The sequence below is a fragment of the Danio rerio genome, chromosome 20 (genome assembly GCF_049306965.1).
Source record: "Danio rerio strain Tuebingen ecotype United States chromosome 20, GRCz12tu, whole genome shotgun sequence".
Lineage (NCBI taxonomy): Eukaryota > Metazoa > Chordata > Actinopteri > Cypriniformes > Danionidae > Danio > Danio rerio.
In genome coordinates this window covers 46,563,153-46,575,491 of record NC_133195.1, presented here as the reverse complement: position 1 = coordinate 46,575,491, position 12,339 = coordinate 46,563,153, and the positions used below count along the sequence as shown (strand labels likewise).

Sequence of the window (12,339 nt, the reverse complement as noted above, 5' to 3'; positions counted from 1 at the left end):
TGGTACTTGATGAAAAACGTTTGAGAACCACTGGTATATATAATAGGAGATTTACCTTTTTAAAATCAAATTATAGAAACTAAATACCCTTAGGTATGATAAGTATTTTAAAATGTTTATGGCTGTTTGCTTAACTATGGTGTTTTGTAATCAATGGCATGAAATGATCTTAAAATGACAGCAGTATCGCTTATTGCAACACTTTCTGTGACAATGTCACACAACAACAATTCTTTATCATGACAGGCCTACTCTGTTGTATGTAAAAGTGCTTGCTTGTTTTTTTTATTAAAAGAATAAGGAAGAAACAATATTAATCAGTGGGTCTTGTATATGGCGTAGTAGGTAGTGCTGTCGCCTCACAGCAAGAAGGTCGCTGGTTCGAGCCTCGGCTGGGTCAGTTGGCATTTCTGTGTGGAGTTTGCATGCTCTTTCTGTGTTCGTGTGGGTTTCCTCTGGGTGCTCTGGTTTCCCCCACAATCCAAAGACATGCAGTACTGGTGAATTGGGTAGGCTAACTTGTGCGTAGTGTATGAGTGCGAATGAGTGTGTATGAATGTTTCCCAGAGATGGGTTGCGGCTGGAAGGGCATCCGCTGTGAAAAAATGTTCTGGATAAGTTAGCGGTTCATTCCGCTGTGGTGACCACGGATTAATAAAGGGACTAAGCCTAATAGAAACAACACTCATGCGCTGATTTGGGTAAAGCAGACCTCTTGCTTGTGTATTGGAAAAAAATGACTATGCAATATTTGTTTTTTTCTGCGGTATGAGGTATATTTCACCAGATGGCTCGAATAACTCTATTTGTGAAGAATTCATTATTTCAAAATGATTGGGGTGATTTTTGTTGGGGAGTGCATCTTTTTTTGAAATAACATTTTTATTAGTATTTTTCTTGATAGAACACCATACAAATATCAAAAAATCTATACAAGTTCTTCACAATTTATACATTTGTTCATCAATTTAGAAAATAAATAAACAACCAGTAACAAAAGTATACAATACTAAAAATAATAGTACAGAGCATATCAGGAAAGATGCATTCATATTTCAAGTGAGGAAATGAAAATCTCCCATATATCTGTCTTTGTAATCGCTATTCATTTTGGCCAGCATTTTCTCATATGATACATTCTCAATCATGGGTTCCATCCATAATTTAAGTGTAGGGCATTGAATATCTTTCCAAAACCTCAGTATTATACGTGCTGCTGTAGTAATGCACATAGTTATAAGGGTGAACTCATCATTTGTAATATGTGGAAATATGTGGAACCAGGATATGATGGCATATTCTGGGTGAGAGAGGGATATTAAATCCCAGACATCTTCCTTATTGTCAGGGGAGTGCATCTTCAAGAATGATTACACTCTCTAAAAACTTTTATTTTAATTTCTAATTTTGTCCATATTTGACCCAATGTTGGGTTACAACAACCCAACTTTTTTAAAGTGAAGCATGTTAAATGCAACTGTAAACTAGGTTTAAAATTAAAGGTAAAAAGGAGAAGAAAAGCACTGGTGTTTTTTTATTTTTTGAGGAGGTCTTGTCGGATGTAGGATGCAAATAGTAAAACAAATCAAATGTAAAATGACACTTCAGTTTTCACTGTATAAAATAAATGTCATTAATCTTTGTTAGAGATACAAATGTTACTGTCTCTTGTGCCTGAATGCTTTGAACTCACTTGTTTACTTTAAATGATTCCACAATGGTTACATTTGCACCGTTGCCTCACATCAAGAAGGTTGCTGGTTTGAGTCCGGGCTGGGTTAGTTAGCATTTCTGTGTGTAGTTTGCATGTTCTCCCCGTGTTGGTGTGAGATTGCTCTGGGTGCTCCGGTTTCCCCCACAGTCCAAAGACATATTCTATACAGTAGGTGAATTGGATTAACAATATTGGCCGTAATCTATGAGTAAGTGTGAATCTGAGAGTTTATAGGTGTTTCCCAGTACTGGGTTGCAGTTGGAGGGGCGTCCGTTGCGTAAAACATGCTGGAATAGTTCATTCTGCTGTGGTGACTCCTGATAAAAAAGGGACTAAGTCGAAGGAAAATGAATGAATGAATAATGATGATAAGTAAATAGTCTATAATCCTACATTTAAGATTTTGCAATGTAAATGTTGCATACTGCATGTTCACGTCTCGTCAATGCTGAAATTACTTTTTGTGCAGCCCTGTTGTGTAATAATACTTACAGTAACTGTTTCATTTTTTTTTTTTCATAAATTATAATCAATGTAATGCATTCCATTAGGCTTCATCATCCTTTAAATCTTTTTGGACTCTAGATGCGTTTTTATTTGCAATGTGACAAATACAGTATGCTCTGTATTATCAGATCACAATTATTTTATTATTATTATATACTAGGGATGTAACGGTATCAGAATTTCACGGTACGGTAATACCTCGGTATGAATGTCACGGTACGGTATTTATTGAATCATTTACAGGAAAAACAAAACTTATGAAAATACTCCAAAAAAGTGCCAAAAGTGTCAATGACATACAAATTAGCCATCTATCTGTAAGCTTTGAAACAGGAACTTCAATTTTAATAACAAAAAATTATTAAACCATGTAAAAAAAATAAAGTTTCAATTTAGTAGTGTTGAAAACTCATCACATTCAACATTTAATCACTCACTCACTTAGATAGAGATGGGCTTTAAGGAAAATTACCTTATAAATATAATCTGGTAAAAGCTGGTATCTCTGGGTATTTACAATGTCCCCTGCAACAGAAAAAAACCCTCTCATTTGGGACTGAGGTTTCTGGGACAGAGAGATATGACTTGGCCCAGGTTGACAGCAGTGGGTAACGTTGTGCATTGTCTTTCCCCCACTTGAGAGGACAAACCATGAGTGAGATAGAGATCTCATGTCTGCATCAATCTGAACAGTGTGCTGTGTTTCTGCAGTCCCCATGACTGATTATTAGTCGTATTCCCCAACTTGCAGGCACGTGCACACACAGTGCTCAACCTGTGCAGTGCACATGCCCTTTTTAGTCTTGGATAGAAAGTTCCCTTCCAAAATGATCAAAAGTGCCCCCGCGACGCGACACACGCTCCGTCCCGCCCTTCAGTAGGCGCGCGACAACAACGCTCTTGAGTATGCGCGCTCAACCCCCCTCTCTGCTTTAAGCAGGTCGCACATCAGAAGCGCCGCTCGGCGCCGCGACACGGCGCGCACATGACAGTTTAAAGTATCACACACCAGACGCGCACATTCGAAGGATATTTAACATGAAACTAATCAGATGGCGCTCTGTGGCGCGGCTGAAAAATGAACTGCGTCCTGAGCCGTAGCCGGGCGCCGCCGACAGCCGCCGACTTGCGGTGCCGGTGTGTGTATCCTGATAGAAACCTATGTTTAGAATTCTAAAATACATGGGGCTGCGTGGTGCCGAGTGGCGCTTCTGGTGTGCGACCTGCTTTACAGTACGCGCGCGACAACACTGCTATTCAGTACGCGCGCGGCGACAACACCCGCTTTAGGTTTCGATCATCTCCAGCTCTTTTTCATCCCCGCTACTAGAAGCACACTCCATTTCCGCATTACTGGATCTGTAGTGACAACAGACCGCAAAGGATTATGGCCACGCCTGGGCTGATGGGAAATGTAGTTTCAGCTACCTCCCGTTCGCTTCTTTCGCCTGAGCAAATTTTCTCAGAAGACCTATAGTTTTACCTAGTTAGACCTATAGTTTAGTTAGACCAATAGTTTTAGTTATTAATTTTTAAAAAAATTAATATTGCGGTATGACGGTATTTACAATACCGTTACATCCCTATTATATACTAATAGGGACAAACACACAGTAGTTTTATTTTACAACTCCTCTAGAGTTATACAGTTGAGTTTTACCATTATTGAATCAATTTAGCCAATCACAGGGTATGCCAGGTGCACTTTTAGCTTAGCTTAGCTTAGCATAAGTCATTGAATCAGATTAGACCATTAGCATCTTACTCAAGAATCAGTTAAAATATTTTTTTTTCTGATTAAATGTGGAGTAACTACTGTGTGCACATTTTTATGTCACCAGTTTGTTGTTTTAATTGATCAGTGCTCATCTTAGAGTCTTTCGAATGTGAATATATGGGTGATTCAGTCCGAGCTGTGTGTAAAGAGGGGAAGTTCACTCAGAGTTTAGTGTTAATCAGGACAGTCCCACAGGCTGAGGGCTTTGGAGAATGATAACACACACAAACAGGGTTGATTTCAGACATTTCAGACAGATTTTAGACATGAAAGTCCTTCCACTCTCTGTGACCCGAATGCACACACACACACATGCACCAAACTGCCCAACCTCTCCTCCGTCCACCCGTCCTCACTGTATGTGCATTATTTATATCGGACTCTTCTGAATGCTGCATCGTTCTGCTCTCAGCTCTCTGTCAGCTTGGTTTCTGGTCCTCGGAGATGTGAGAAACACTGGTTTGATGTAAAATGGTACAGATGTGTTCATGGCCTCGGCGGCAGATGTGTCCACCTCATTCCTCTTGAGTTTTGGGTGTTCAGCCTTTGCATTTGCTATGAATTTTTACTTCTTTTTTTTTTTTCATGAGAAGTAATAGCTGATTAGAAAGTTAAAATTAACATGCATATAAATACAAACACAAATATAGATTCACTTATATAAAAAAATGAATAAAATTAAATAATGAAAATTAGATTTGAACCAATTTCTTTTAAATCTCAAAGAAAAAAATATAATTTTATTTATATATTTGTATCTAATTTATTTATTTATTTATTTATTTATTTATTTATTTATTTATTTATGATAAATGACAATAGTTAAGACTGGCAAATGTTTTTATTTGTTGCGATTTGATGAGAATACAACAAATATTGCTTTCTTTACTCTTCTGAAGGTAAAAACAATAGTCTTTGCCCAGCAGTAATAGAAATTAAATTAAATGAAATTAGATTTGCTTATAGTTCATGTCTTAAAAACTCTCAAGTCCAAATCCCAAATGAAGCAAATTTTGCAACATAAATATGCATAACAGTGCATAATATTTTTTTTCTGTTTCTAACTCATGCCTGTAATCTAATTTGAATGCAGAATCGATTCATATTTGCTAGACAGAAAAAAAATCGCCATGCATCAAATTTTCTCACCCCAGATTGTGCCAAAGTAGATAAGTGTGTGTTCAAACATGGCTTGTTTTAATATTAATATAGAAGACTGTAAATTACTAAAATTAATTATAAAATTAAATGAACAAGAAATGGCTTCAGAAGTAACACAAATAACAGAAGTCATAAAATAACAATGCCACAAGACATACAGCGGCTTAGTTTCATGAAGCACAATGTCAATGAATACATAGTTGTGTGATTTCTAGATTATAGATGTGTGGCTCAAGGCATTTATCTTCCTATGATGTCCCTTGTTTTGCATTTCCACATGCTTACCTCATCATGACTCATCGTTTGCATGACAACGCTGTCATAGTTTAATAAAGAAGAAAAAAAACAACCTCACAAGCCTCAGTGGAGTAAACCGCTTACTACATCCACCCTGAATGAAGCTGTGTGTGTGAGTGTGTGTGTGTGTGTATGCGCGCAAGTGAGTGAATCATTGAACACTATAGCAGAGACAGTGCTGTAATAATTTCATAGATAGAAGTGAGTAATCTGTAGATGAATGTGGGTGGAGGTTTTACTGATAAACTAAATTCAGGCTTCTTTGGCAGGATCATACACGCCTTTTATTGCCTGGCTTAAAGTATGCAGTCAAATAAAAAAGTGATGGTATGTTCTGCAGAAGCACACTCACTAGCTATGTTTCCATCCACATATTTTTATGCGCATTTTGTATATGCGTTTTGTATCACCAATTTAGAAAATGCACATAAAAAAACACATGCACATAACTAAGTAGGACAATTTTTTATTCAATAAGAAAAATGTAAATAAAAAATAAAAAATATTGAAGCAAATTTCACTATGTGCATTAAAAAAGTCATGTGATTTTGTTATAAGAGATAGTGTGATGATAAAAATGTGGTTGAATGGCATGTCAGGATTGCCTTCTGAGGCGCAAGTTATTTATTAAATGAAGAAAAGATTGATGCCGCTTTTGTTATCCCAGCAAATTCAGTTTTTACTGTTGATATTTAAGACCAGTTAATCAGGAAGTGACAATTTTTTTCTCTTTGGCTCGTTGGATGGAAACGCTGCTTTATTCACACGTCTTTTATGCGATAATACAGTTTTGCACATAAAGGTAATTCGCATTTTTGGATGGAAACAGCTACTGTCAATCTTTATTATTTATTAGTCCATTTATTTTGTGTTTTAGAAAAATAAAAATATTATAAAACATGATATATTTTTTTTATTTATATTTAATTTTATTTTATTTTACAGATTTATTATTCATTCTTTTCCACCCTCTATTATTGTATTTTAATTTAATCACAGTCACCATAGACACAAATATTCATATTTTTTGTCTTAATCATTATTATTATTAATATTACTATTATTATCATTATTATTATTATTATTATTATTATTTTATTATTATTATTATTATTATTATTATTATTATTATTATTATTATTATTATTATTATTAATAACAGCAACCAAACAATTACAAACCATTAACAACATAAAAATCAAAACTATAATTTGTTAGCATATAATATCTCCTCTTCATTGTTCAGATAATTAAAGCCTAGTAAAGTACTGGAGAGGTCAGCGGTGGCATATTAAATTAGTTTAAAAATGCAGTAAAGCAGAATAAACAGCACATTCCTGCATGTGCACTTTGACCTCTGACAGAGGCAGATCTCGGGGGAAATCAGTGTGTTCAACAGGTTGACCTGGATTACAGCACTGGTGTGTTCAGAGGGCCGGCGTTAACCTTACGTCAGCAGGACGCCTCGCTCACACAGACATACGGCCAATTCCCAACACAACATTAACAGATTAGCGCTGTGCTGATAGACATAGAAAATGTCTGGAGGTGAAAGACTATATAAAAGTGTCTTGAAAAATATGTAGTCAAATATTATTTACCGTCATCATGGCAAAGATAAAATAAATCAGTTATTAGAAATGATTTTTTTAAAAACTATTATGTTTATAAATGTGTTGAGGAAAACTTTTCTCCATTAAACAAAAATTAGGGGGAAAAAAACAGGGAGTTAATAATTCTGACTTCAACTGTGCTTGTGATTGTAATATTTATGTATTGAAAAAAAGCTAATTAGAGTTAAATCTGAAGTGGGTCATTGTGTTGTGATTGTGAATACTAGTAGGTATCAGGAATCAGTCAAGGACAGAGCAAATATGAAATGAAATTAGGTCTCAAGAATGGTGATGCAAAACAAGCATGCTTCAATAAAATAAAATAAAATAAATGGGTGGAAAAAGAATGGACAATGACTCTGCAAAACAAAAAACAATACATTTAATTGAAATGTAATTACTATTTTTAATAAATAAATTTAAAAATGTACGCCACAATAAATTTGGCACAAAGATGGATATTTAACATGCTTCTGTATCAAACAATTATAACACATTTAAAAAAAATCCTTGATAAATGGATCTAATGTGTTTAATAGTAATAATAAATTAATAAATTTCAATTGACACTAAATAATGTGATGATATCAGATGTCCTAAATCAGACGAGATCAAAATTGTTTATAACATTGAAAGTCTAATTACATCTGAGTTTACATAAGATAAGCAGTAAAACACTCTGCAAACAACTTTAGAAGTGCACATACTGCATAATGACAGAGAGAGAGAGGGATGAAAAAGAGTGATAAGCCAAAGAATGTCAACCCACTACAAGAGAACAGGAAGAGGAAAAACAGGGAGAGAGAGAGAGAAAGAGAGAGAGAGAGACAGAGAGAGAGAGAGAGAGAGAGCAGGTTTGTCCTCTTCTCTGTCATTTCACACTCAATTCAATCTCAATTCAAACACTGAGACTTGACATTTGAATGCACAGACGCTGTTTCTACTGTAGGAAATCATTCTCTGCAAGTCAAGACACAAGAAGGGTGCAAAAAGGATGCACAGGGAATGTGAAACGAAATTAAACTAAACTGTTTAAATATGTAAATTCTAGTTTTATTTATTTATTTAATAATAAAATAATAATAAAAATGATAATTCTAAAATAACAATAATAATAATGAAATAATAAAATAATAATAATGATAATATAATGACAATAATTATAATAATAATAAATGATAATAATATAATAATATTACATAATAATATAAATATAACATATTAATATTATTGTCATTTAAATGTTACTTAAAGTTTAATTGTGTAAATTTTATTTTTATGTTTTTTATATTGTTAATTGTTTGTGATGATGATGATGATGATGATGATGATAATAATAATAATTATTGTTATTTTGTAATAGTTTTGGTTGCTGTTAATACTACTACTACTACTACTACTACTAATAATAATAATAATAATAATTAATATAAAATATATATTTTATTAATATTATTGTCATTATTTAAAATTATACCTTGTAAAATGTTTGTAAATTATAATTGTATTTATTTTATATTGTTAATAGTTTGTAATAATTTGTTTTTTTAATAATAATAATAATTATTATTATTATTAACATTTTACATGATACAACATTTATATACATTATATTTTTGTTTTTTATATTGTTGATTGTAAAATTAAATAAAAAATGGTTAAAATAATAATAATAATTATTATTATTATTATTGTTATCAGTAGTAGTAGTTTAAACTGTTTTTAAAATTTGTCATTTTGAAAAAAGTTCACTGATAAGGTTGTGAGCCCCTGTTCATTTAATGAAAAGAAAAAAAGGCAAGAATGGTTTATTTTTGCGTGCTAGGGCTGTTTTGGACTCATTCAGATGATTAAACTGACTAGCTAGGCCTGCTGGAGTCTTGCAGAGTCACTGGTTTGTGTTTCTGCTCAGGAGATTGATGGGAAATCATGGCCGAGTCCTGACTTTCAAGAGCAGAGCTGGGTTTATTAGCATGCTAATTGCGCTGTAGCAAAAATGAACACTGTTCTGGTCAGGGTCATTCTGCAGATCAAGCTGTTGACTTAGTTTTATCTCAACGCTCTGAACCGACGATTTGCTACATGGAATTGTTCAGTCATCTGCAGTGTGTGGCGAGCAGATTAGCGTGTTTGCATTCGCTACTATTTTTTTGTAGCTACGACAAACCTTTTTTGGAATAGCCTGTTAGCTAATGCAAGCATCACTATTAGTATTTTTACAGTGGATTGGATTAGAGCATATGCACAGCTAATGTTTTTCCCCTAACGATAAACTTCCGGTGATTCAATTCTATATTGTTTCTTTTACAGCATCAATGTTGCACTGTAATTAAAATATTATCAGTCAAACAGACTTAAGCATTCGTTTAGTTGTTTAAGTGTAAAACGAGATGAAAACCCGTTCACATGCACTTGACGGATTAGCAAGCTAGTGTAAAAACTCCATTGAAAATACTGGAGTAAATTATATATTATATACTTAGTATGAAAATATGGAATTATACAGTGCTTTTGCTTTTTAAAACAGAGCAGACCTTAAACTTGGTGATTTTGTAACCGCATACATATTACATACAGTTCACCGGAAGTGCTTTAACTGGGTTACTGAAAATTAAAAGTCCTTCTGCATATACCTTCTTGTCGGGCACATGGCATATACAATGGCAAAATCATGTCAAATGCCAAGGCATTGAATTGAAATGCTTGTAGCTTTTTTTGCGAGATGTAAATATCTGATCTCTGTAAGCACCCAGAAGATCATAGCATCAATGTAGCAATGGGAAATAAATGTTTGGCCATTTTAAGTGAGAAAAACAATTATTATATTATGTGAAGGTAAATTTAAAAGCTTCTTAGAGGCAATCTTTCAAAATAAAAAGAATGTTTTAGTTTTAGATAAAGCATGCAAAAATGTGCAATAGAATGTGCAAAATACTAATACATTTATATCATAATTCTTATTAACATTAATAAGCAAGTCCTTATTTGTTTATACAATAATTGCACAGCAGTTTTTTTTTCATGTTGTAATTTTTATCTTAATAAAATGAGATTTGTATGGGTGACTATATAATCCATTGTAATTAACTAGAGTATGTTCATTATTATTTTTTTTAGCTGCGCCTCAGACAAACAGATGGGTGGATAGACAGACAGACAGGTAGACAGTTAGACATCCAGATGCAGAAGGATGGACGAATAGTTAGACTCAATAGACAGACAGACAATAGACAGACAGACGGATGGATAGGTGGATAGACAGACAGATAGTTAGACAGAAATAGTTAGATGGACAGATAGATAAACAGATAGACAGACAGACAGATAGTTAGATGGGCGGACAGATAGACAGACAGACGGATAAATGGACAGGTGGATAGACAGACTGATAGCTGGACAGACAGGCAGGCAGACAGACAAACAGACAGCAAGACAGACAGATAGAATGCTGGACAGATAGTTAGACGGACGGATAAATAAACAGACAGATGGGCAGGTTAATAGTTAGACAAACAGACAGATAGTTAGACAGACAGACAGATTGATAGACAAACTGACAGTAAGACAGACAGGCAGAGACAGATAGTAAAACAGAAAAACATTGATTGATAGATAAATAGACAGACAGGCAGACAGATAGTTTGTCAAATGATAGTTTGACAGAAAAATGAATAGACAGACAGACATATACTGTAGTTAGAATAACAGACAGACGGATAGACAGACGAACAGGCAGTCAGATAGTTAGTTAGACAGACAGACAAACAGAGGTACAGATGGATAGATGGACAGACAGACATAAGGATAGGCAGGCAGACAGACAAATAGTTAGACAGATACAGATAGTAAGACAGACAGATATTAAAAGAGACAGATAGTGATTTAAATAAAAGCTTTTTAATAATGTGTGGCTGCTCTGATCTTTAAATATATATATATTTTTTTTTTAATTGAATGGGACACATTTATATACAAAACGTAATCTTGCTTTTTTGTTGATGTTTTTCTGTGCTGGTAAACCCCTTTTTTAATCTTATTTCAAGTTGTCTTCTTATCCAGCATACTTTTATACCTATGGTCAGTGAGCAGCACTTTCAGGGCAGATAAATGTTAGTCAAATGTTTGTCTGTGTTGTGAGTTGGGTGGTGTCTGCTGCAATCCCATGTGTTTCCAGTTATCCTGGGAGTGATCGTCAGGTCGGGTCACCACAAGCTTGACCGAAATTCTCCACTGACATGTTTTATTATGTTTCCTCTCTCCTTCCAAATGGAGCCATGAGCTCATACGGCTCGTCATTGTCAAACTGTCTGTTGATTTGCATGAAGGCTGCAATAACTTGTCATCGCCCCCTGCTGGTCAAATTTCAGCGTCATGCTTTTGACATTGTAAGCGAAAGGATCTTTCAACACTAAATGTCAAGTGTTTATCAAATGTGCAGTGTCCACCTCTGGAAAACTGCACTGGGAGAATTCAACCTAAAGTTTTACCACAGATTGGTGTATCGGTGAGTTTTTTTATTTTTTATTTTTTATTTTTTTAAGAGGAGGAATTTATAGAATCCATTTCTGATATTTCTCCAGTTGCTCCACACATGTTTTTCCATATGCCGAAAGTGGTGACAGTTGACATATTTATGGTCCTCGGTAGACGAGCGTGATGATATCAGCCTGAAGGGAAGGTTCAACTTCACATCGGAATTCCTGAAATTCAAATGGATAAGAGATGAAAGACCGCCATCCCTTGCAGAACTGATTCATGAGCTCCACTGCATGGCACAGCGCAGGGCTTCAGACTGTGTGTGCGTCTCTCTGTACGCATGATAATAAAGCTGGGATGAGTTTTCTCCAGCAGGGTTTCGAGTTCTGAGGTCAAAGGTGGGGACGGCGGGGAGCAAACAGTCAGCCGGAGTGCTCGTATGTCTCCTTTTCATCAGCAAAACCTCTTCCAGAGCTTCAAAGACATTCTTGAGTGAAGCCGAAGAGTGTGTCCTGTCTTCCTGTGTCTGTGCGCGATGGATAATTGAACTACAGTATATGAAGTCTAGTACAGCAGGGGAAACTGATGGTTCTAAAATGAGTTTGTGCATAGAAAGAATTAACCTATTAAAATTTTTCTTTTAAATTTGTCAAAATTAAGTTCTTAGCAATGCATGCTACTTGTCAACAATTGCATTTTGATGTATTTACAGTAGTACATTTACAAAATGTATTTATGGAACATGATCTTTACTTTTTAAGTCTACAATGTGTTGACCAGAACTAGGATCCAGT

General features: G+C 34.7%; 1 protein-coding gene across 50 annotated transcripts in view; it reads left to right on the top strand.

Annotated features, from left to right (window-relative positions):
• The window catches only part of afdna (afadin, adherens junction formation factor a), a 224,077-nt gene that overhangs the window by 75,689 nt on the left and 136,049 nt on the right, over positions 1–12,339 (top strand). The window lies entirely within an intron of this gene.